Below are 25,102 nucleotides of genomic sequence, written 5' to 3' on the forward strand. Positions count from 1 at the left end.
ATTTAATTAATGCATCTATATACTTGGTAAAGGGTGGAAGGCTCGGCCTTATGCCTGGTGTTTTGTTCCACTCTTGCCGCCCTAGTTTCCATCATACCGGTGTTATGTTCCTTGATTTTGCGTTCCTTACGCGGTTGGGTGATTTATGGGACCCCCTTGACAGTTCGCTTTGAATAAAACTCCTCCAGCAAGGCCCAACCTTGGTTTTACCATTTGCTACCACCTATCCCCTTTTCCCTTGGGTTCTGCAGACTCAAGGGTCATCTTATTTTTAACCCCCCCGGGCCAGTGCTCCTTCGAGTGTTGGTCCGAACTGAGTAGACTACGGGGCCCCCTCGTGGAAACTCGAGGTCTGGTTTTACTCGTAGGATGTCTCATCCGGTGTTGCCCTGAGAACGAGATATGTGCAGCTCTATCGGGATTTGTCGGCACATCGTGCGGCTTTGCTGGTCTTGTTTTACCATTGTCGAAATGTCTTGTAACCGGGATTCCGAGACTGATCGGGTCTTCCCGGGAGAAGGTTTATCCTTCGTTGACCGTGAGAGCTTATAATGGGCTAAGTTGGGACACCCCTGCAGGGTATTATCTTTCGGAAGCCGTGCCCGCGGTTATGTGGCAGATGGGAATTTGTTAATGTTCGGTTGTAGAGAACTTGACACTCGACTTAATTAAAACGCATCAACCGCGTGTGTAGCCGTGATGGTCTCTTCTCGGCGGAGTCTGGGAAGTGAACACGGTTTCTGGGTTATGTTTGACGTAAGTAGGAGTTCAGGATCACTTCTTGATCATTGCTAGCTTCACGACCGTTCCGTTGCTTCTCTTCTCGCTCTTATTTGCGTATGTTAGCCACCATATATGCTTAGTGCTTGCTGCAGCTCCACCTCATTACCTCATCTTTCCTATGAGCTTAAATAGTCTTGATCTCGCGGGTGTGAGATTGCTGAGTCCTCGTGACTCACAGATACTTCCAGACAGTTGTAGGTGCCGATGAGACCAGTGCAGGTGATGCAACTGAGCTCAAGTTGGAGCTCGATGAAGATCTTGTCCGTTGTGTTGTTTCTTTTCATATTGATCAGTAGTGGTGCCCAGTTGGGACGATCAGGGATCTAGCAGTTGGGTTGTCTTCTTTTCTTTTGGTTCCGTAGTCGGACCTATGTGTGTTCTCGAATGATGTATGATTTATTTATGTATTGTGTGAAGTGGCGATTCTAAGCCAACTCTTTATCCCATTCTTGTTCATTACATGGGATTGTGTGAAGATGACCCTTCTTGCGACAAAACCACAATGCGATTATGCCTCTAAGTCATGCCTCGACACGTGGGAGATATAGCCGCATCGTGGGCATTACAAGTTGGTAATCAGAGCCATCCCCGACTTAGGAGCCCCCTGCTTGATCGAATCGCTGGCGTTGTTGAGTCTAGAACAAAAATATTTTGATTCTTAGGATTATATATATCAGAGAGTAGGATTCTTTTTACTCCTCAGTCCCTTCGTCGCTCTGGTGAGGTCTCCTGACGTAGAAGTTTTGACTCTTCTCTCCTCAAATTTCACTAAAAAAAATTAGGATCACGCGGGTATCTTGGAATTGTTCCGATGGTTTTGTGACGAGAACATTGTTCTTGGTGCCTCCTGACATTTAGGGGTTGTGGCAGTGTCCCGGGGAGTTGAGCTCCGAGGTGTTGTCGTCACAATTTTATCGTTGCAGTTCTGGAATACCTGAGTTTCGCCGACATCGAAATCTCTTCTATGCAGTTGTTGGTGAGATCACCTCGACGCCACCCAGTACTGGGGCGGGAGTTCGGGAGTATTGCCATAACTCGTATAACGGATGTTTTTCGAAGGTTGAGGTAAACGATTTCCGAAGGTTTCTTGGTTATGTGTTGACGGATGGATACAGCTGGATCTAGGGATTGTTAGTTTGGGTGATATATTTTGTGTCCCCTGTATCCCCAACACCTGATTGCATAACCAGAAAGTTTCGGGAGTTTATAAGTGGGAATTCAAGTAGCCTTAGGATATCTTTCCGACAGACGCATGATATGAGATTGGGATTCGACGTCTAGTGGTCCGCCTGTACACGGTTGGTTTTACAGTGGTCTCGTAGTGTCTTAAAGAGTCCTTGGCTATGCCGACTCGGGGATGCTTCGTATGTCATGTGCACTGCCTTGTACATGATGGTGCTGTACGATCGAGCCCGTGTGGGCCCCACCACGAAAACTTCAGACGAAATCTCTATCATATGTTTGTTCATGCTTATTCCGCAAGCCAAATCCTTTGTTTTGTTTTGCTTTTTGCTATTCGAGTTGCTTCAATGCCAAGTGTTGATCCCATACCTTCCCTAAGCGGTGTTCCCCTATTTCTATGTGGATACTAATCCTTCTTGATCATCGAGATTGCCATCTTAATTCTATTTTCAACCGGTGTGCTTCTCTTCAAGTGGATCCCATCATTCTCCCCATTCGGAAGATCAATAATAAGTTTTCTCAACGTTGGTTGTTTCATCTGCCCCAAATTGCCTTTGTTTTCCCGCACTCCCACCCTCTTTCTTCAAGGACTCAGATTTCTTAACCAAGTATCCATTTTATTCACGTGAAGTCCCTTCATTCTTTTCAATCAATGTTCTTACCCGGTGGTTCTCATGAAGATGTTCTTCAAGTTTATTATTCTTCGTTTTTTTTCTTCTCCGGTGGATTCAATTCAAGCTTTGTCGATCATATCCTTTCCTCGTTTCAAATGTTTTCTCATGCCGGTGCAACTCTTAATCATTCTTTGCGTGCTATTCAATTGTTCCTGAGTGCTGAAGACGCCTCAGGAGATTCATGTTCTCATTCCTAATCCGTTCAAGCTATTTCGAGGTTGTTATCTCATTCAACTCATTTAATTCAACTAGCGCAATCTCTCTTTTAAATCATTTCAACGGTGTTTCTCTTGAGTGGGCCCTAACCCACAGGTCTTTTCCCAGGATCTTACCTGACTCTTCTAATTTTTCCTGAGTTATTCTCAAATTCATTGCAAAATTTGACGTAAGAATGAATTATCATCAGTCATATGTCTTTCTCCAAGATCTTTCAAATTCTTTTCATTGTTGATTCAACCTTTCTATTCTTCATGGTTCCGGAGTGCCTCAACAATTCATGGTGGTGTTTCTCGTCATCATTCTCAACATTTGAAGACCGAAGAAGGGTTTATCTTAAATCTTGCTCCGTTCTCTTGAAGATTCATGGTTCTAACTTGATGCCATCCTCTCATAATTGTTTTCGATTGCGAGAATTCTTTTCATAACCATACGGAGCATTTTCATGAGTTGTTTTTGTTTCTTGATCATCCTAAGGCCATCATTTCAGAAGATTTCTTCGTTCTAAGTTTTCAGCTTCGTTCTCCAATTATTCTAAATTGATGTCTCTTCGTTCATCTCCATATTCTTCCGGTGCATCGTTCAAGTATTCTCTAGTCAGTTCGTGATCTCTTCGTTCTCATATATTTATATTCCGTCAAGTATCTTTATTCATTTTTTTCTAATTCTTCCCGGTGAATTGTGCTTTTTCTACTTTCATTTCCAATTCTTACAGTGGTTCGTTCAAGATTTCTCTTCCCTCGTTATCATATCAATTCATTCGTTGTTTCAATCCTACCGGCGGATCGTTGAAGACTTTTCCCAAGTTTGCGCTATATCTATCTTAATCCTTTCTATGAGAATAAGTAGTATGCCAAATCCGTTGCTTGTCATCAATCTAAATTGGTGAAGGATACGCGTAATGTAATTCTTATTCTTGTTTCCTCCAAGTGATTAATTCCTTCTTCCGGAGTTCGTTCATGATATCAAATTCTTGATTTCAATTGTTCATCTTTCTTTCCGGAGCTCCAAGTTATTTCAATTATATCATTTCAAAGATTCATCTAAATCATTGCAAGGCTTCTCCCGGAGTTCTTTTCAACTTTCCCTTTCGTTTGATCATTCTTTTATTACCGGAGTTTTTCATGGAGGCTCTACATGGTGCTTCGTCAAGGATTCTTTTCATTCTTCAATTGTTCTTCAAGATTTTTCTCGGAGTCAAGATCCTCCAAGCTATACTCTAAAAATAAACATGGTGTTCAACACATGTTTTGTTTGAGGAGTTCAAGCATTCTTCATCTTACATTCCGAAGTGCAAATTCTCTCTATCAATATCTTTTGGGGTGGTGTTATGTCATTCTCGATAATTTTCCTTCGGGTTTCATGATTCACAAAGTTTTCAAGAGTGACATATTTAAATCCATCATTTTATCTTCGTTCAAGAGATTTTTTTCATCCAATCAACCTTTTTGTTGGAGTTGTATTGGGTTATATTTCACCTATAGCCTTCCCTAAGGAATGTAGCTATTTGGGGAGTTTATCAATGATCAATTTTTCTCTTTCTCCTCTTGGTGGAAGAAGTTTTCATCTCTTCGTTGATCTCAAGCAAGCAATTGTTTCCGTTAGTGGCGGGTTGTCACCTCATAATGTTGGGATGTTCCCATAAGCCCACTACAAGCTTATTCTTTTCGTTGTTGGTTTTCCAACAACTCCGTTCAATCCTATTTCACAAGGATGCTCCTTAAAATTCATTTATGGTAGGAGATGTTGGTTTCATTCTTCGTTCTATTCACTCCAACTATCTAACTATCATGCATTGTTTCCGGAGGCTTTGTGATGTTGCTCTCTTTGACCAATCATCTTGTTTTGTCAAGATCATGTCATTTTTCCTTTCTTATCCGTTTAGCCGGAGTGTCGTGCCTTCTTTTCAAGTTCTTCCCATTCTATCAAGTTTTGTCTCCTTCCTCAACCGGAGTGCTGTCTGAAATCTTTCTTACCCCTTGTGCCATTCTTTCATCAGTTCCGGAGGCAGTGTGTTGTTAAATTCATCGAGCATCCTCTCATCTTGTCAAGATCATGTTCAATTCCTTTCATTTACAGTCGGAGTGCTGCCCAAATTATATCATTCTTATTCCTTCCCTATCTTGTTTTAACCGGAGTGGTTTAAATATCTATTGTGTCAATTAACCTCAAGGTTCACATGGTGTTCCTTGTTTCTCTTTTCTACCGGTGTGCTTTCATATTCCTTTTGATCTGTTAAGCTCTTGTTTCATATTCTTCAACCTACAAAGGTTCTCGCAATGTTCCTTGTTCCTCTTGCTGAACGAGGTGTTTTAAATTTTGTTCATCTCCGTTGTGTCATTTCCGCAAGCTTTGCAACCTCTCAAGGTTCTTTGGCTTCACTCATTTGTCAAAGAAGCAATTAGTTTTACCTCTTCTCTTCCCCTTCCGTTTATCTCTGGTGCCATCCTAGATCTCGGGACGAGATCCTCTTGTAGTGGCGGAGTGTTGTAACGCCCCGAGACCGACGCTTCAGAAGACTTCCTTATTTTCGTGATCACCGCGTGTTTCTTTTGTGCTTGCTCTTTCATTTTTGCATTGCATCATGTCATCATGCCATCATGTCTTTTAATTTTTAAAACTCAACTAAATAAACTGCATGGATCTTCGATCCATTTAAATCGAGGGAATTCACATGGTGATTTCTCTTTATAACATATCCTCCTAATACTTATGGAGCTATTATAAATATTCCATTAGTTTGGTATTAACCGAAACACACTTGCAAAATAATTCCCATGCCTATTTCCACTTCAAGTTTCACCTCCAAGCTTGGCCAACAATTCTTTTCCCTCTTATCGAGGCCCTTCCTAAATGTTCAACATTTTGGACACTTTGTAATCCTACTCCTTGTTCAAACCATTTGAATTAAATTCAAATGCATTTGAATTTAAACCGTGCAATCTTACCCACTCCGTTTTTCTTGGAACGAACATATTTTTGTGATGTCCGGGAAAATTATCTGCCTGCCCAAATTCTATCTCTACCTTCCGTTCTTCTTCTTTTTCTTCTTTGACAGTTTTCTGTTTTTTTTTTGGAAAAAGAAGAAGAAGGAGAGCAGCCGTAGCACGGCCTTCCCACAGCAGTCGGCCCAGGCCACCGCGGCCTCCCGCAGCCCACCACCCAGGCCTAGGCCCAGTCGGCGCCCCACCTAACCCTAGCCCGACCGCTCCCATCGCCCGATCTCCATCTCCCTCTCGTCTCCTCCCTCGCGCTGCCTCCCACACAGAAAGAGAGAGGAGCAGAGCCTCGCGCTCCTCCCTCCTCTCGCTCGCGCCCTCCTCCCGACCTCAACCTCCTCCCTCTCGCCCCCTCGCAGCCTCCCGCCGACGCCCCCTCGCCATCACCACAGCGCCTCGTCTCGCCTCCTCCTTGTGGCATCGCGCGCCCGACGTCCATGGCCTCTCCAGCCTCCAGAAGCTCTGCTTCCCTTACTCCTTCGAGCGTGAGCCCCGCAGTGCTCTCTCTCTCGCCGCTCGACCTCCCTTCCTCGTCCGACCCCGCCGTCCAGCCGCGTCGCCATGCCTGGCTTGCTCCGGCCATGGCCACGTCGCCCCGCGCCTCCGCCTCCGCGCCACTCGCCGGAGCCCCCGCAAGCCGTCCCCGCCGCCAAGTCCCTCGCCGCCTCTCTCTGCTACACCTCGTGCGACCTCCTGCCTCGTTCCCACGCCGCTCGTCGCCAAAAGCCAGCAGGAGGAGCCCCGCCTCCACTTGAGGGCCCCCGCGACATCCTCTGTTGCACCTCCACCGACCGACGACCTCACCCGAGCCTCGCCGGCGAGCAGCCCGCTAGGACAGGCCAGTCCCGCTCGGAACCAGCCTCCTCCACGCGCCAAGTCCTGCGGCCGTCGCCCCTGCATTGCGCCAAGTCCCTGCTTCACGCCCCTGTTGCTGTTGACGCCAAGTCCAACAGTCATCGAGCGTGGATGTGACACCCCAAAATTTTGACCTTGTTTTATTAATTAAAATTTTGCCAGGAAATTGAACTTTTCCATTTGTCTAGATTTACCCTTTTGATATTGTGGGTTTTTACCTCAAGTGGGAACTTTCCAAAAGTATTATTGGACTTGTATGCTCTCTCTATGAAACAATTCTTTATCAGTGGATTTAATGGCAAGGTTTGCTTTTTCTTGAGCTTTACTCTTTTAAAATGATCTTTCATAAATTTGGAGCCTGTTTTGCACTGCAACCATTTGGCAAATGCATTTAAAATTTCCACCAAAATTTGGGGATGTCATGTGATGTTTCCACATCACTTTTATGCAAAAATATCTTTTGGTTATTAGAGATTTTGAGCTCTACATCAAATTTTCAAATCTGGTCCAGTAGGCATTTTTGCACTACAACCTATTTAAATATTCCTTTAAAAATTCTTCCAAGTGTTTGGAGATGTCAGTAGATGCATATAATTCAACTTCATGCAAAAACCCAGTGTTGTTCTTTGAAAAATTTGAGTGAATCAACCTCTTTTTCATTCTGGTCCAGTTTGGTGATTTGTACTGCAACCCTATTTTATTTTACTCTAGTGCCCCTGAACTTTTTCCTGCTTGTAGCCCTCCCTGCAAAACCCTTAAGTCCAGGAGAGTGGACCCATTGGAGGATTTTAAGTGCATGCAATGAGACCTTTTTCTTTCTGTCCAAAACTGTAGTTTCTGGTTTTGCCCAAATGATCTTGCCATCATCACCTACATCCAGGGAGACCCTGATCTGGAGTTTTTGGCCACTCCAAGAGTTGCCTAGATGCACTTAGCATTCTGTCGAACACTTGGTGTGCACAGTCAGTTTTGACATGAGTTTTAGTTTGCACTCTGTACTTGATCCTCTGACCCAGCAACCTTGTCCACTAAGATCCTAGCTACTCCTAACCTAGTCTTGTTAATTGCCAGCCTCCCTCTAGCACTCTAGGCTGCCATGGCATTTCGTCGAACACGTCCCGTGCGTGCTCTGGGCGCGCCCAGAGCGCACGTTTTGCACGTGTGGGCACCCGAGCCGCCGCGTCGCACGGCCGCCTCCCCGCGCCCGCTCTGGCCTCCCCCACTCGCAGCCAGCACGCCCGCCCCCTCCCGCGTCGCAAAGCCGCCCCTGGCGCCCTACAGCGCCGCCGTCAGAACCTTTGGCGGCACGCCGGCGTCGGCAATGAGCTCCTGCCACGGACGGCGCCGCCCAAGCCACACCAGCGTGCCAGCTGCCCCCTGGAGCAGCTCGAGCTTATCCTGGAACCCGTCGGCACGCGCTCGTCGCCGCCACGTCGCCCTGCGGCTACAGAGCGACGGTCGTCGGCGTTCTTATCCACGGCCGCCGCGGGACCAGCCTCGAACGCCTATAAAAGGAGGCCCCGAGCCCCTCCGAGCGCTCAGGCGACCTCAGGCCTCCCCCCTAGTGCTCCCCTAGCCGTGGATTGACCGGAAGAGGCCATCTCCCCCACCTCCGGTGCCATTCGTCGCAACCAGACAATCCCCCGCCCATCCAACACCACCACCCGCTTCCCCTTGTTCTTGCGGAGCTGCCCAGCGCCTCAGCCTCGACCAGAAACCACCAGAGCCCAAACCCCCATTCACTCCCGTAGCCCCCTCCGCCGCGGGGCTCGCCGCCGGCGACTCCTCCCACCACCGTCGACCCAACGACCACCGAGAGGACCGCCCCGGTCTGGCAGGTCCATCCCCGCCCTGGGATACCCGTGGGGAGCTGCCGTTCGTCGACGACGATCGCCGGAGTCTCGCCTCCGCTCGGGCAGAGGGAGAGGAGGGAGAGGGGGACTAGTCAAACCTGACCAGTGGGGCCCCCTGGACCCACTGTCAGTGACCCACGCGCCACCCACGCTGGCTTAAGTGGAAGCGTATATCCTCGAGTACGTATCCCCTACCCTGAAAGCGTATTCTGTATCGAAGCGTTTTCCTTTTTCTGGTTTTATTAAAAACAGAACTTTGACTGGCTATATCTTTAAAAATAAAACTCCAAATGAGTTGATTCTTTTTTCTACCTCTCTCAAATTTCATCTAGTTTATTTTAAGATTTATTTCAAAAATATTTGGGACAACTTTTTGTACTGTTTTTGAAATATTTGTTATTTGAATATTTTTTTCAAAATAGGAAATGGACCCCTTGCATACTCTTGAAGGCAAGCATTCTGAACTCTGGCATAATATTTTTGTGTGCTGTTTTGATACGGTTACAACACCACCCTTGCTTAGAGCATACGTTATTTTTATGTGACGATAAAGTCACACACCTGAGTACATTTTGGAGATGCTTCACTGTTACAAATGGATATGCTGGTGATAGTAATCATCCTCGCGAGCTTTCCATGCATACCGGCAGGAAGCCGGGAAAGTCGTGGTCTTGGGTAGACACGAGCTTGTCCCTAGTTCCTCGTCGGGACGAGTGTGTCCGGTATGGCATGATGAGGTTTGATGAGCGGTGATTCTGTCTGTCAATGGGAATATATTGGTTATGCTAATCATTCGGAGAATACTTGGACCTCTTGAGTCGGCCGTAGGTCGAGTCTTGTTCAGTAACTTCCCCTACTTGTTTTGTACTACCACTTGTCCCTGCCGCAGGTAGGGTACGGTTCAGTAAGTTGTCAACCCCTTACCAAGGCACACACCGTACAGAGAGGCCATGGTGGAAGATACCGGATGCATCCGGTAGGCATGCCACCTGGTCCGGGGGCATGGGTGTTTCCGCTTGGGACCGAGAGGGGGGCACCCCTTAGAGCGCGCGATATAAATTTGATCCCATGCTACGTCGAGGTTGTAGCCTCCCCACTTAAAGTTTTGCTTGACAGGTGCCGTGGGTGATTCCAGACACCGGTAAGTTAAGCTGGTGTGTGCAGGTCAGGCGTGTTTTCAATTAAAAGGCCGTAGGCGGAATTAGTCCCGATGGACTAATTAAATCTGTTACTCGTGGGTAAAGAGTACACCCTCTGCAGAGGTTATATCTATTCGGATAGCCATGTTCATGGGTAAGGACTTCAGTCTGAGATGGGTCTAGTGACGGTCTTCGGATGGAGAAACGGCTAGACTAGAACTTTGATTATGACCTATGACATCTGAGGATTTTGTTTATTATTATGGACTAACCATTTACATTACTTGAATTATTGGGTATCCCTGGGACGGTTCTACCTCCTGGATATTCACTTTGATTATTCTTATATAAGCCCTCTCTGTGGTGTCGCTCAGACGCCCGACTGCGGCATGCTTGTTATTTAATTATTCTTTATAAGCCCTCTCTGTGGTGTCGCTCAGACGCCCGACTGCGGTATGCTTGTTATTTAATTATTCTTTATAAGCCCTTTATGTGGTGTCGCTCAGACGCCCGACTGCGGCATGCTTGTTATTTAATTATTCTTTATAAGCCCTTTATGTGGTGTCGCTCAGACGCCCGACTGCGGCATGTTAATTCATTTGCACCCTTTCGAGGAGTCATTTCAGACACTCGATCAGTGCATTCTATTTCTACTCCCGTATTGCATGTTCATATTTTACCTGCATGCGTGCATCACGGATTTCGTTTATTTCGTGACAGGCATTATCATCATAAAAATATTTCGGAGCATGATTACCCCTTGTTATATTATACCCGTGTTCTTGATGTTTGCGAGTACATTCAAACATACTCACTGGCTTGTCCCTGGCTATTGTCTTGGCCAGATTCCTTGCGTGGAGGAGAGCGTTACGACGACAGCCCCGGAACCCATGTAAAGGTGATAGCAGCCTCGCGAAGATAGGAGTTATCCTGGTCAGCTGTTCTTGTGGGTAATGGAGTCCCATAGACGCAGATGAACCACAAACCGCTTCCGCCATCAACCACTAGAAACCAAGTATTGTACTCCTAGGCCACAATGGTCTTGTACTACATATTTTGTACTTTGCTTGGAATTCTTGTATCAAGTTGGTGCCTCATCAGCTAACAGTAATCCTGGGGCTGGTGAGAACAAAGGCCATTTTCTAGGAAATTAATATTCCGGAAAACCGGTCCTGACAGACTTGGTATCAGAGCTAGGCTGACCATTGGCTAATCCTATATTAGCCAGGTCAATAAACTTACGTTAACCAAACCACCAGACCTTAACCTAACCCTGGCCAAGCTTCTCGCGTAAGATACCCCCACAGTGACCCGACGCCTTTCGGCAGACGGTGCCCAACCTATCAGCCTAGCCCGTCGATCGCGCGCCAGTGACCAACACCTAACACGTCTCATTCGCAAGCGTGTGAAGGAAGACTCCGTCCCCTTTTCCTATAAAAAGGGCGCGCTAGCCTCAACACAGCACAGCCTCTTTCCCCAAACCAAGCCACGATGCCTGGCCCCATTGTTCACAATGAGACCACAGCAACCAACCTTGGAGGTTTTGTGACCGTGCTCGCAAACCTCACCCGCCGTGCCTATGCATTAGAAGAGCCCCCAGAATATGTTGTGTACCAAGGACTCATGAACGGTGAGAGTCGTCAGTTCTGGGCCACGGTACACATCTATGGTAGGGGTCTATCGCTAGAACGCCCCTACAGGTTCACTAGAAGGACAACTTCCTTTGAGCCACAAGCCATCCAACTGGCAGCTCGAGAAGCTATAGTTCAACTTCGGCACTTGTCGCCCAGAGTTAACTGTCGCTCGTTCTACTACTACCCCAGTCGTGACGGGTATGGTAGGCCGCCCCAGGTTGCCAACGGAGACCACGAGACAGATCCTGCACTATTGCATCTGGTGCGCTATGTAAGCGCACTAGAGCAACTGTTCGGTCAAATCACCCTTGATCTGATCGCAGCTCGTGGAGAACTGGTTCGCCGAGCCCCGGCGAGAGGAGAAGTGGAGCCCGACGCCGACAACCCAGTCGTGCTGTTCGGACACCCGATCGAGCCCTTGAGGTCTACCCCAGCCATCAACCAGAGTGCTTTGGTGTCCCCAGAAGCGCTTCGTCGCCTTTTGGGAACCCGTTCCAACGGGATTGTGGCCAGCAACCCCCGCGATGGTCATCACCACTACCCCGACCCTGCAGCCCCCCAACCTCAACCAGCAAATCCCGACGGTGAAACCCGTGGAGGAACCTCGGCGTCCACAAGGCCAGCCCACTTAGACATTAACGACGTAGACTAAGTCGCTCAAGTAGTATCGAGCCTTAGTATTCTTACGCTTTGTAACCGTGTGGTCCTGTATCGCTATTATTAAATGCTATCTGCTTGAGCGCCCCTATTTTTGGAATAGTAGCTATGCATATGTACGTTGGCGTACAGTTGCATTTTTAAATTTCGGGCGCAACTACCAAAACCAACCCCGACGACACCCACAGCAATGCGTCACTTTTAGGAGATATGTATATCTGTGGCATTGACCCAAGAACAGGATCGACAACCAGTTACCCTTCACCACGGTAGATAACCCAGCCCCAATGCTATATAAAGGCCACCTCGTGACCTTGCCAAGTACCCCTCACCTTGTGCGCAACACTCACAACCTTTTTCCTTGCCATGCCGACCCCCAGTATTTATCTGAGAACTCCAGACGCAACCCCGGGTAGTTTTGTTAAATTATTGAGGGACTTTACCTGCAATACCATGAGTGCCATCCATCCACCCCAGTACGAGTTGCTCAAATCGAGGATCACCCCATCCACCTCGAAATATTGGGCAGTGGTGCACATCCCTCCCTCAAACCCAAACCAAGACCCAACGGAAGTTTCCTTCGTGGGGAAATCCATGCCGACTCCGCATATGGCCATAGAAGCTGCTGCGTACGAAGCGCTCGCTCGTCTTCGATTCGCGGTACCCTATGCCAGCGAACGAGGATATTATTATTTTCCGAGTCGTGCAGCACCCGGAGAAGTAGCATCTTTTCCCGGTGGACGAATTGAGAGAGATCCAGTACTGGCCAACCTTGCCCAGTACGTTATCGCTCAGGAGCGTTTGACTCAGCGGGTAATGGGTTATCTCCAGAGCCTCGCTGATTTAAATCCTCGGATTGCTATTGGCAGACCACTGAGGACTGACCAGGAGAGGCGCATTCATCGACTGGTCAACCCGCTTCCCCCGATAGAAGAGGAGTGTGCCCCAGTACCAGAGGCGTTTTCTCAGGACCCGGTCCTTTTGCCATTTTCATTGTAGACGTCACCGCTATGTTTATTATCCCAGTATTTATTTATGTGTTGTAACTTGTGCGTGGTATTCAAAATTTGTGCGACGGATCCAAATTTTTGGTTTCAATTATGAGCAGTTGCTGCTGTAAAACTCGATTTAACTATTTTTCTTTTTTTTCACTCACGATAAATTTTGTAATAAGATTCCTTTCCCCGAGTTGCTGCAGCGTATATATCTTCACGACATAGATTTTTATTCGCGCAGCACCATAACAGCAGACTCGCAACTACAACCACTCGACCTCATGCGCTAATTACAAATCCTCGTACACATTTTGCGCCTAACTGATCACACCCGAGGACACCACAGTCTCAGTAAGAGAGATTTGTGAGTAAACATTCGGGCGCGAGTTGCCCCAGCCCACTGACAGCAGTTGGCACTCGATGCCGCACCTAATCCTCGTGATCGCCGCCACCGCGAAGAGCTAACACTCGAGCGGCAGCATCACGACGAATATCCAGGATCATCGCGCACAAGAGCACGGAGAACCCCAGCAGCGTCGCCAAACCTCCACACACCAGGACCACATACCAGTCCGGCATCGCCTCCGCCATTAGAGCCTCGTCTCGAGCTCCTGCTAATAGCAATGGAGGAGAAGGGAGAAGAAGTAGAAGCGAGGCCAGGTGTGAGGAAGAAGAGAGGAACACCACAATCATTTTATAGCTCGAGATCGGTGTACGGTGGGCGAGGTCCACCAGCGCCGCTCGTCGCTCGATCGCCGGTGTTCGGAGGTGAGTCCGCGAGCAGTGCTGACAGTGCACTGGCTCGCGAGGTGAGTGCACGTTGCACCGGCAGCTAGCACGCCGCGCACTACCGCAGTACGGCCTAGATGCCCTACGCGCTAGGCGTCGCTGGTGGAGGAAGTGCGGGAGAGCACGCGAGAGAGATGAGAGAACCAGAGGTAGAAGAAGAGGCCGACAGTGGGCCTCGGGTCCACCTGTCAGCCAGAGAGAGCACTGTGCTCTCGGGTACGACCAGCGTATTTCACACTGTGGTCTTACACCACTAATTGCCCTCTCACTGTAACCACATTTTTATTGCACAGTAGAATGATTTCTTTTGATAAAAGCAATGTTTGTTCAAAACAGCTTTTAACAAATCTCGAGGACGAGATTTTTCTTAAGGGGGGTAGTGTTGTGACACCCCAAAATTTTGACCTTGTTTTATTAATTAAAATTTTGCCAAGAAATTGAACTTTTCCATTTGTCTAGATTTACCCTTTTGATATTGTGGGTTTTTACCTCAAGTGGGAACTTTCCAAAAGTATTATTGGACTTGTATGCTCTCTCTATGAAACAATTCTTTATCAGTGGATTTAATGGCAAGGTTTGCTTTTTCTTGAGCTTTACTCTTTTAAAATGATCTTTCATAAATTTGGAGCCTGTTTTGCACTGCAACCATTTGGCAAATGCATTTAAAATTTCCACCAAAATTTGGGGATGTCATGTGATGTTTCCACATCACTTTTATGCAAAAATATCTTTTGGTTATTGGAGATTTTGAGCTCTACATCAACTTTTCAAATCTGGTCCAGTATGCATTTTTGCACTACAACCTATTTAAATATTCCTTTAAAAATTCTTCCAAGTGTTTGGAGATGTCAGTAGATGCATATAATTCAACTTCATGCAAAAACCCAGTGTTGTTCTTTGAAAAATTTGAGTGAATCAACCTCTTTTTCATTCTGGTCCAGTTTGGTGATTTGTACTGCAACCCTATTTTATTTTACTCTAGTGCCCCTGAACTTTTTCCTGCTTGTAGCCCTCCCTGCAAAACCCTTAAGTCCAGGAGAGTGGACCCATTGGAGGATTTTAAGTGCATGCAATGAGACCTTTTTCTTTCTGTCCAAAACTGTAGTTTTGCAAAACTTGCACTAGCAAGTTTCTGGTTTTGCCCAAATGATCTTGCCATCATCACCTACATCCAGGGAGACCCTGATCTGGAGTTTTTGGCCACTCCAAGAGTTGCCTAGATGCACTTAGCATTCTGTCGAACACTTGGTGTGCACAGTCAGTTTTGACATGAGTTTTAGTTTGCACTGTCCACTAAGATCCTAGCTACTCCTAACCTAGTCCTGTTAATTGCCAGCCTCCCTCTAGCACTCTAGGCTGCCCTGCCATTTCGTTGAACACGTCCCGTGCGTGCTCTGGGCGCGCCGAGAGCGCACGTTTTGCACGTGTGGGCGCCCGAGCCGCCGCGTCGCACGGCCGCCTCCCCGCGCCCGCTCTGGCCTCCCCCACTCGCAGCCAGCACGCCCACCCCCTCCCGCGTCGCAGAGCCGCCCCTGGCGCCCTACAGCGCCGCGTCAGAACATTTGGCGGCACGCCGGCGTCGGCAGTGAGCTCCTGCCACGGACGGCGCCGCCCAAGCCACACCAACGCGCCAGCTGCCCCCTGGAGCAGCTCGAGCTTATCCTGGAACCCGTCGGCACGCGCTCGTCACCGCCACGTCGCCCTGCGGCTATAGAGCGACGGTCGCCGGCGTTCTTATCCACGGCCGCCGCGGGACCAGCCTCGAACGCCTATGAAAGGAGGCCCCGAGCCCCTCCGAGCGCTCAGGCGACCTCAGGCCTCCCCCCTAGTGCTCCCCTAGCCGTGGATTGACCGGAAGAGGCCATCTCCCCCACCTCCGGCCGGTTCGGCCGCCGCTGCCTTCCGGTGCCATTCGTCGCAACCAGACAATCCCCCGCCCATCCAACACCACCACCCGCTTCCCCTTGTTCTTGGGGAGCTGCCCAGCGCCTCAGCCTCGATCGAAAACCACCAGAGCCCAAACCCCCATTCACTCCCGTAGCCCCCTCCACCGCGGGGCTCGCCGCCGGCGACTCCTCCCACCACCGTCGACCCAACGACCACCGAGAGGACCACCCCGGTCTGGCAGGTCCATCCCCGCCCTGGGATACCCGTGGGGAGCTGCCGTTCGTCGACGGCGATCGCCGGAGTCCCGCCTCCGCTTGGGCAGAGGGAGAGGAGGGAGAGGGGGACTAGTCAAACCTGACCAGTGGGGCCCCGTGGACACACTGTCAGTGACCCACGCGCCACCCATGCTGGCTTAAGTGGAAGCATATATCCTCGAGTACGTATCCCCTACCCCGAAAGCGTATTCTGTATCGAAGTGTTTTCCTTTTTCTGGTTTTATTAAAAACAGAACTTTGACCAAACTTTGACTGGCTATATCTTTAAAAATAAAACTCCAAATGAGTTGATTATTTTTCCTACCTCTCTCAAATTTCATCTAGTTTATTTTAAGATTTATTTCAAAAATATTTGGGACAACTTTTTGTACTGTTTTTGAAATATTTGTTATTTGAATATTTTTTCAAAATAGGAAATGGAGAGAGAAGAAAACTTTCAAAAAGTGCACCCCTTGCATACTCTTGAAGGCAAGCATTCTGAACTCTGGCATAATATTTTTGTGTGGTGTTTTGATACGGTTACAACACCACCTTGGCTTGGAGCATACGTTATTTTTATGTGACGATAAAGTCACACACCTGAGTACATTTTGGAGATGCTTCACTGTTAGAAATGGATATGCTGGTGATAGTAATCATCCTCGCGAGCTTTCCATGCATACCGGCAGGAAGCCGGGAAAGTCGTGGTCTTGGGTAGACACGAGCTTGTCCCTAGTTCCTCGTCGGGACGAGTGTGTCCGGTATGGCATGATGAGGTTTGATGAGCGGTGATTCTGTCTGTCAATGGGAATATATTGGTTATGCTAATCATTCGGAGAATACTTGGACCTCCTGAGTCGGTCGTAGGTCGAGTCTTGTTCAGTAACTTCCCCTACTTGTTTTGTACTACCACTTGTCCCTACCGCAGGTAGGGTACGGTTCAGTAAGTTGTCAACCCCTTACCAAGGCACACACCGTACAGAGAGGCCATGGTGGAAGATACCGGATGCATCCGGTAGGCATGCCACCTGGTCTGGGGGCATGGGTGTTTCCGGTTGGGACCGAGAGGGGGGCACCCCTTAGAGCGCGCGATATAAATTTGATCCCATGCTACGTCGAGGTTGTAGCCTCCCCACTTAAAGTTTTGCTTGACAGGTGTCGTGGGTGATTCCAGACACCGGTAAGTTAAGCTGGTGTGTGCAGGTCAGGCGTGTTTTCAATTAAAAGGCCGTAGGCGGAATTTGTCCTGATGGACTAAATAAATCCGTTACTCATGGGTAAAGAGTACACCCTCTGCAGAGGTTATATCTATTCTGATAGCCATGTTCATGGCTAAGGACTTCAGTCTGAGATGGGTCTAGTGACGGTCTTCGGATGGAGAAACGGCTAGACTAGAACTTTGATTATGACCTATGACATCTGAGGATTTTGTTTATTATTATTATGGACTAACCATTTACATTACTTGAATTATTGGGTATCCCTGGGACGGTTCTACCTCCTGGATATTCACTGTGATTATTCTTATATAAGCCCTCTCTGTGGTGTCGCTCAGACGCCCGACTGCGGCATGCTTGTTATTTAATTATTCTTTATAAGCCCTCTCTGTGGTGTCGCTCAGACGCCCGACTGCGGCATGCTTGTTATTTAATTATTCTTTATAAGCCCTTTATGTGGTGTCGCTCAGACGCCCGACTGCGGCATGCTTGATATTTAATTATTCTTTATAAGCCCTTTATGTGGTGTCGCTCAGACGCCCGACTGCGGCATGCTTGTTATTTAATTATTCTTTATAAGCCCTTTATGTGGTGTCGCTCAGATGCCCGACTGCGGCATGTTAATTCATTTGCACCCTTTCGAGGAGTCATTTCAGACACTCGATCAGTGCATTCTATTTCTACTCCCGTATTGCATGTTCATATTTTACCTGCATGCGTGCATCACGGATTTCGTTTATTTCGTGACAGGCGTTATCATCATAAAAATATTTCGGAGCATGATTACCCCTTGTTATATTATACCCGTGTTCTTGATGTTTGTGAGTACATTCAAACGTACTCACTGGCTTGTCCCTGGCTATTGTCTTGGCCAGATTCCTTGCGTGGAGGAGAGCGTTACGACGACAGCCCCGGAACCCATGTAAAGGTGATAGCAGCCTCGCGAAGATAGGAGTTATCCTGGTCAGCTGTTCTTGTGGGTAATGGAGTCCCATAGATGCAGATGAACCACAAACCGCTTCCGCCATCAACCACTAGAAACCAAGTATTGTACTCCTAGGCCACAATGGTCTTGTACTACATATTTTGTACTTTGCTTGGAATTCTTGTATCAAGTTGGTGCCTCATCAGCTAACAGTAATCCTGGGGCTGGTGAACACAAAGGCCGTTTTCTGGGAAATTAATATCCCAAAAAACCGGTCCTGACCGTGGATTCGCCATGTACAACTACTGACACCCGTGGATTTCACCAAATACCTCTACCGACGATCGAGACCCTGGTTTCGACAAGTTCCTCACGGCAACCCTGAACATCTACGGGATATGTACGGCTTCGAACCGTGTACCACGACGAACATGTACGGCTACACGATGACCCGCCAAGACCCTGAACAACTACCGCCGACATGTACCACTACTTGCACTACCGTCGCGAGAACGACTACTTCCCCTACGACACGTGAACAACTACTTCCACTTCTAACGCGCTCCGCCCCGAATGCACGCTTCGAAGGTATAACCGCCGAGAACGACGCCCGTGAACGAATGTTTGCGATGCATGAGATGCCAGCGTTTGCACCGTGTTCGAAATTGTCGCTTGCGCGTTCCTTGTTTCCATGCCGCCGTACCGTGGGAACCTGGTAACCGGGAGCACCTCACCATTCTCTTGCGTGTTTCACACATCCGCACAATTCTCCTTGCGCCGGTATCTCCATGAGCTACCGGAACCGATATGTTGCCGTGGCATCATTTTCGTTATCGTTGCCGTGGCACCCTTTTTCGTTCCACCACGGTAACAAATGCTTCATAACTTGCTCTTATCCAAGTTTTATAAAATTGATTAAAACTTGCATTGTCATCCGCATCATGATAACAACATTTAAAATGTTTACAATTGTATTTGTGTTAAATTGCTAATTGACATGAGGATTTTCCAGAATTATTGTTTGTTGTTCTGGCCTCATTTAAATTGCCTATAATAGGTAGTTTCCATATGTTTCACCTCTTGCCATGGTTAATAACATTTAATATTGTTGGGTATATAACCGAGAGAACTAAACAATTGTTGTGGTGTTTCGTCAATAGGCAACTCATTGCATATTGAGCTCCACTTAACTTGTAGTTTCGTTTCTGCACTTTGCCATGCCATGCATATTTTAAACCGGGCATGCATCATATTTGTTTGTGCATCATGCCATGTGTATGTGGTGGTTTGTTTACTTTGTTGTTTGTTTCTTTCCGGGATGCTTCTTTCGTTTGCTTCGGTTTCGTTCCGGAGTTGTGAGGATTCGTTCGACTACGTCCGTTTGTCTTCTTCATGGACTCGATCTTCTTCCTTGCGGGATCTCAGGCAAGATGACCATACCCTCGAAATCACTTCTATCTTTGCTTGCTAGTTGTTCGCTCTATTACTATGCCGTGTTACCTATTCACTTGCTCTTCAAGCCTCCCAAATTTCCATGAACCTCTAACCTTTGTCACCTTCCTAGCAAACCGTTGTTTGGCTATGTTACTGCTTTGCTCAACCCCTCTTATAGCATTGTTAGTTGCAGGTGAAGTTGAAGATTGCTCCTTGTTGGAACATAATTATGTTGGGATATCACAATATCTCTTATTTAATTAATGCATCTATATACTTGGTAAAGGGTGGAAGGCTCGGCCTTATGCCTGGTGTTTTGTTCCACTCTTGCCGCCCTAGTTTCCGTCATACCGGTGTTATGTTCCTTGATTTTGCGTTCCTTATGCGGTTGGGTGATTTATGGGACCCCCTTGACAGTTCGCTTTGAATAAAACTCCCCCAGCAAGGCCCAACCTTGGTTTTACCATTTGCTACCACCTATCCCCTTTTCCCTTGGGTTCTGCAGACTCAAGGGTCATCTTATTTTTAACCCCCCGGGCCAGTGCTCCTTCGAGTGTTGGTCCGAACTGAGTAGACTGCGGGGCCCCCTCGTGGAAACTCGAGGTCTGGTTTTACTCGTAGGATGTCTCATCCGGTGTTGCCCTGAGAACGAGATATGTGCAACTCCTATCGGGATTTGTCGGCACATCGGGTGGCTTTGCTGGTCTTGTTTTACCATTGTCGAAATGTCTTGTAACCGGGATTCCGAGACTGATCGGGTCTTCCCGGGAGAAGGTTTATCCTTCGTTGACCGTGAGAGCTTATAATGGGCTAAGTTGGGACACCCCTGCAGGGTATTATCTTTCGGAAGCCGTGCCCGCGGTTATGTGGCAGATGGGAATTTGTTAATGTCCGGTTGTAGAGAACTTGACACTCGACTTAATTAAAACGCATCAACCGCGTGTGTAGCCGTGATGGTCTCTCCTCGGCGGAGTCCGGAAAGTGAACACGGTTTCTGGGTTATGTTTGACGTAAGTAGGAGTTCAGGATCACTTCTTGATCATTGCTAGCTTCACGACCGTTCCGTTGCTTCTCTTCTCGCTCTTATTTGCGTATGTTAGCCACCATATATGCTTAGTGCTTGCTGCAGCTCCACCTCTTTACCTCATCTTTCCTATGAGCTTAAATAGTCTTGATCTCGCGGGTGTGAGATTACTGAGTCCTCGTGACTCACAGATACTTCCAAACAGTTGCAGGTGCTGATGAGACCAGTGCAGGTGACGCAACCGAGCTCAAGTGGGAGCTCGATGAAGATCTTGTTCGTTGTGTTGTTTCTTTTCATATTGATCAGTAGTGGTGCCCAGTTGGGACGATCAAGGATCTAGCAGTTGGGTTGTCTTCTTTTCTTTTGGTTCCGTAGTCGGACCTATGTGTGTTCTCTGAATGATGTATGATTTATTTATGTATTGTGTGAAGTGGCGATTGTAAGCCAACTCTTTATCCCATTCTTGTTCATTACATGGGATTGTGTGAAGATGACCCTTCTTGCGACATAACCACAATGCGCTTATGCCTCTAAGTCGTGCCTCGACACGTGGGAGATATAGCCGCATCGTGGGCGTTACATGTTTTCAGGGTATAAGAGTATATATAGGCGAAAGAAGTAGGTCGGTGGAGTTCTATGGGGCCCAGGAGGGTGGGGGCGCGCCCTCCTGCCTCGTGGCCGCCTCGTGGAGTTCCAGACTTCAACTCCAAGTCTTCTAGATTGCGTTCGTTCCAAGAAAGATCCTCGCGAAGGTTTCATTCCATTTGGATTCCGTTTGATATTCCTTTTCTGCGAAACACTAAAATAGGCAAAAAACAGCAATTTGCACTGGGCCTTCAGTTAAGGTTAGTCCCAAAAATAATATAAAAGAGCATATTAAAGCCCAATAAACATCCAAAACAGATAATATAATAGCATGGAACAATCAAAAATTATAGATACGTTGGAGACGTATCACCCACCTGGTGGTCCCCCTCTGGTACTTATTGGCTCCAATATTTCTTATATATTCCATAAAAATTCCCTGTGAAGTTTCAGCTCATTTGGAGTTGTGTAGAATAGGTGGCCTGACGTAGCTTTTCCAGGTCCAGATTTCGAGCTGCCGGAATTTCCCTCTTTGTGTGTACCTTGCATATTATGAGAGAAAAGGCATTAGAATTACTCCAAAAAGCATTATTATGGATAAAAACATCATAAATAACAGTAGGTAAACATGATGCAAAATGGACGTATCAAGTCCCCCAAGCTTAGACCTCGCTTGTCCTCAAGCGAAAACCGAAATCGAAAAACATGTCCAGATGCTTAGAGAGAGATGTGTCGATAAAAACAAAATATGGACATAGAAGCATCATGTTAATTATTATAACAGCAACAAACTTTAACATAAAACTTTTATCATAGAACTTTTATCATAGACTTCTCATGAATAAGTAGCAATTCATCACACTACCGAAGTATAAAGCATAAACTCTATTGGAAACCAACAAACTATGTTCTCAGTCAACTTTGCAACTACAATTCATCATCTTTTCAGGAAGGGTCACGTATCGAAGCCTTTAGGCAAGTCCACATACTCAACCATCATATAGTCTTCTATGATTGCTAACACTCACCGCATACACATGAGCAAAACATTTCAGCCGAACACATAGAAAGATAGGGGCTTGTAGTTTCGCCTCCCAACGTGTTCACCTCAAGGGTGATGGCAACAATAATAACTCATGCTACCCATATTCAACCGGACATATGTGCCTAAATCTTTCCTCACCACATGATGCTTGCCGAAGGAGAAAAATAAAAAGGAATAGAGAGAAAACTTTGATTCTTGCATAAAAGTAAATACATAAAAGTAAAAGATAGGCCCTTCACAGAGGGAAGTAGAGGTTGCCATGCGCTTATTTGTTTGTATGCTTAACCCCTTAGTGCAAAATAACGTCATGTTATATTGCCCCTTATGATAGCAACCTTTATTATGCAGTCTGTCACTTTTATTCTTTACAACGCTCAGTTTTCTATTACACCAAATGATCTAACACTTTTAGAGGCAATTTTTTTGCCTTACTGCACTGATGACAACTTACTTCAAGGATCTTACTCAACCCTTAGGTAGGTATGGTGGACTCTTGAAAATAAGATTTTAGTTTAAGGGTTTTTGGATGCACAAGTAGTATCTCTACTTGGTGCGGAATTTTTGGCTAGCAAAGATGGGGGGCAAGCACCACATGTTGAAGGATCTATGACAATATAACTTCTATGTGAATATGAGCAAACATAAATCATTACGTTGTCTTCCTTGTCCAACGTAAACAATTTTGGCATATAATATTTTGATGGGGGCTCACAATCACAAAAGATTTCCAGTATAGTGTATTTGCATGTGAATGTTCTCTTCCCTTATTAATTCTTTCATGAGTTGCATCGTTGACCAATGGCATGTTTGTCAATCTCTAATAAAATTTTCTACTTATAATTTTCCTTATGTGGTGTCATTACCTACCATAAGATTAGCATATGATCTTTTTCATTTATTTATTTTCTTTTTATTGGAACATGAAAGTAAAGAAAGCAAAAACTCAAACTAAACTTTATTATACATCTCGCACACGATTACAAAGATAGATCACTAAGCAAACTCTCAAAAAGAAAGTATCGAACTAAACTTTTATTCATCTAAAGCAGAAGATAACTATAGATCGAACTAAGATAAGTAAAGGCAAAATATAGTGGAGGTGATACGATACTGGGGCACCTCCCCCAAGCTTGGCGAAAGCCAAGGGGAGTGCCCATACCCGATACTCAATTTTCTTTTGGTGATGAAAAAGGTGGTGGTGATGAAGTAGCAGCAATCTTGTCCTTCATGATCAAGAGATTCTCCAATCTATGGATGACACTCCCGAGGGCGATGATGTGCTCTTGTAACAGAATATTTTCACGAGTGAGATATTTATTTTGCACACGAACCGTTTCGATGATCCGAAAGGCTTCGATCTCGGTGGGGGTGAGATGATCATAGTAAGGTTTAAGGATGTCTTCTTCTTCCTTAGCAGGCCAGGCCTGCTCAACCACCGGCGCTTGATCTCCGGTAGCCTCCTTGCTCTGTTCCCCTTTGACAGCTTCTACGGGTTCTTCTCTCTTCAGCTAGATCTTCATCAATCAAGCATCCACTTCCACATTGTTGGAGGGAGGAGAAGACATAATGACTGGTTCAACAGATCTGACTGAATCCGTGATACGGTGGTCAATAGGTTCGGGGGGTGGGAAACAAGCAAACGGGAGAAACACGGAGTCCGGAAGGTACCCGAGGTGGGCACAACCCACCTGGGCGCGCCCTAGTGTCTTGTGCCCACTAGGGTGACCTTCCTGGTTGTTTCTTATTTTCCTAATTTATGTTATTTTCCAAAACGGACACACAATATTTTTGCAGATTTTTCGGAGTCCGTTTACTTACCGTATCACGTACCTCCGCTTTTTCATGATTCTGGAGTGTTCCGGAAGGTCTCTTTTATGTGTTCTTCCGGTGTCATAGTTTGGATAATATTACTTTCAACATTAATGGGCGTACCTGAGATATAATGTTTTATTCGTTGCCCATTAACAACCTTCGGGTTAGTACCTTCGGCATTATTTATTTTGATAGCTCCAGACTGATAAACCTCCTCGATAACATAGGGTCCTTCCCATTTCGAGAGGAGTTTTCCTGCAAAGAATCTGAAACGAGAGTTGTACAAAAGAACATATTCTCCAACTTTGAACTCACGCTTTTGGATTCTTTTATCATGCCATCTTTTAACTTTTTCTTTAAATAACCTGGCATTTTCATAAGCTTGGGTTCTCCATTCATCTAATGAGCTAATATCAAATAACTTATTTTCACCGGCAAGTTTAAAATCATAGTTGAGTTCTTTGATTGCCCAATAAGCTTTATGTTCTAATTCAAGAGGCAAATGACAAGCTTTTCCATAAACCATTTTATAAGGAGACATACCCATAGGATTTTATATGATGTTCTATAGGCCCAAAGTGCATCATCTAATTTCTTAGACCAATTCTTCCGGGACCTATTGACAGTCTTTTGCAAAATTAATTTTATTTCTCTATTGCTAAGTTCAACTTGACCACTAGACTGAGGATGATAGGGTGATGCAATTATATGGTTAACATCATACTTGGCAAGCATTTTACGGAAAGCACCATGAATAAAGTGTGAACCACCGTCAGTCATTAAATATCTAGGGACTCCAAACCTTGGGAAAATAACTTCTTTAAGCATTTTAATAGAGGTGTTGTGATTAGCACTACTAGTTGGAATAGCTTCTACCCACATAGTAACATAATCAACAGCAACCAAAATATGAGTATACCCATTAGAGGAAGGAAAAGGTCCCATGTAATCAAATCCCCGAACATCAAATGGTTCAACAGCAAGTGAATAATTCATAGGCATTTCTTAACGCTTAGCAATATTACCTATTCTTTGGCATTCATCACAAGATAAGACGAACCTACGAGCATCCTTGAAGAGAGTAGGCCAATAAAAACCAGATTGTAATACTTTGTGAGCAGTTCTGTCTCCCGCATGATGGCC

The sequence above is a fragment of the Triticum aestivum genome, chromosome 4D (assembly GCF_018294505.1).
Source record: "Triticum aestivum cultivar Chinese Spring chromosome 4D, IWGSC CS RefSeq v2.1, whole genome shotgun sequence".
Taxonomy (NCBI): domain Eukaryota; kingdom Viridiplantae; phylum Streptophyta; class Magnoliopsida; order Poales; family Poaceae; genus Triticum; species Triticum aestivum.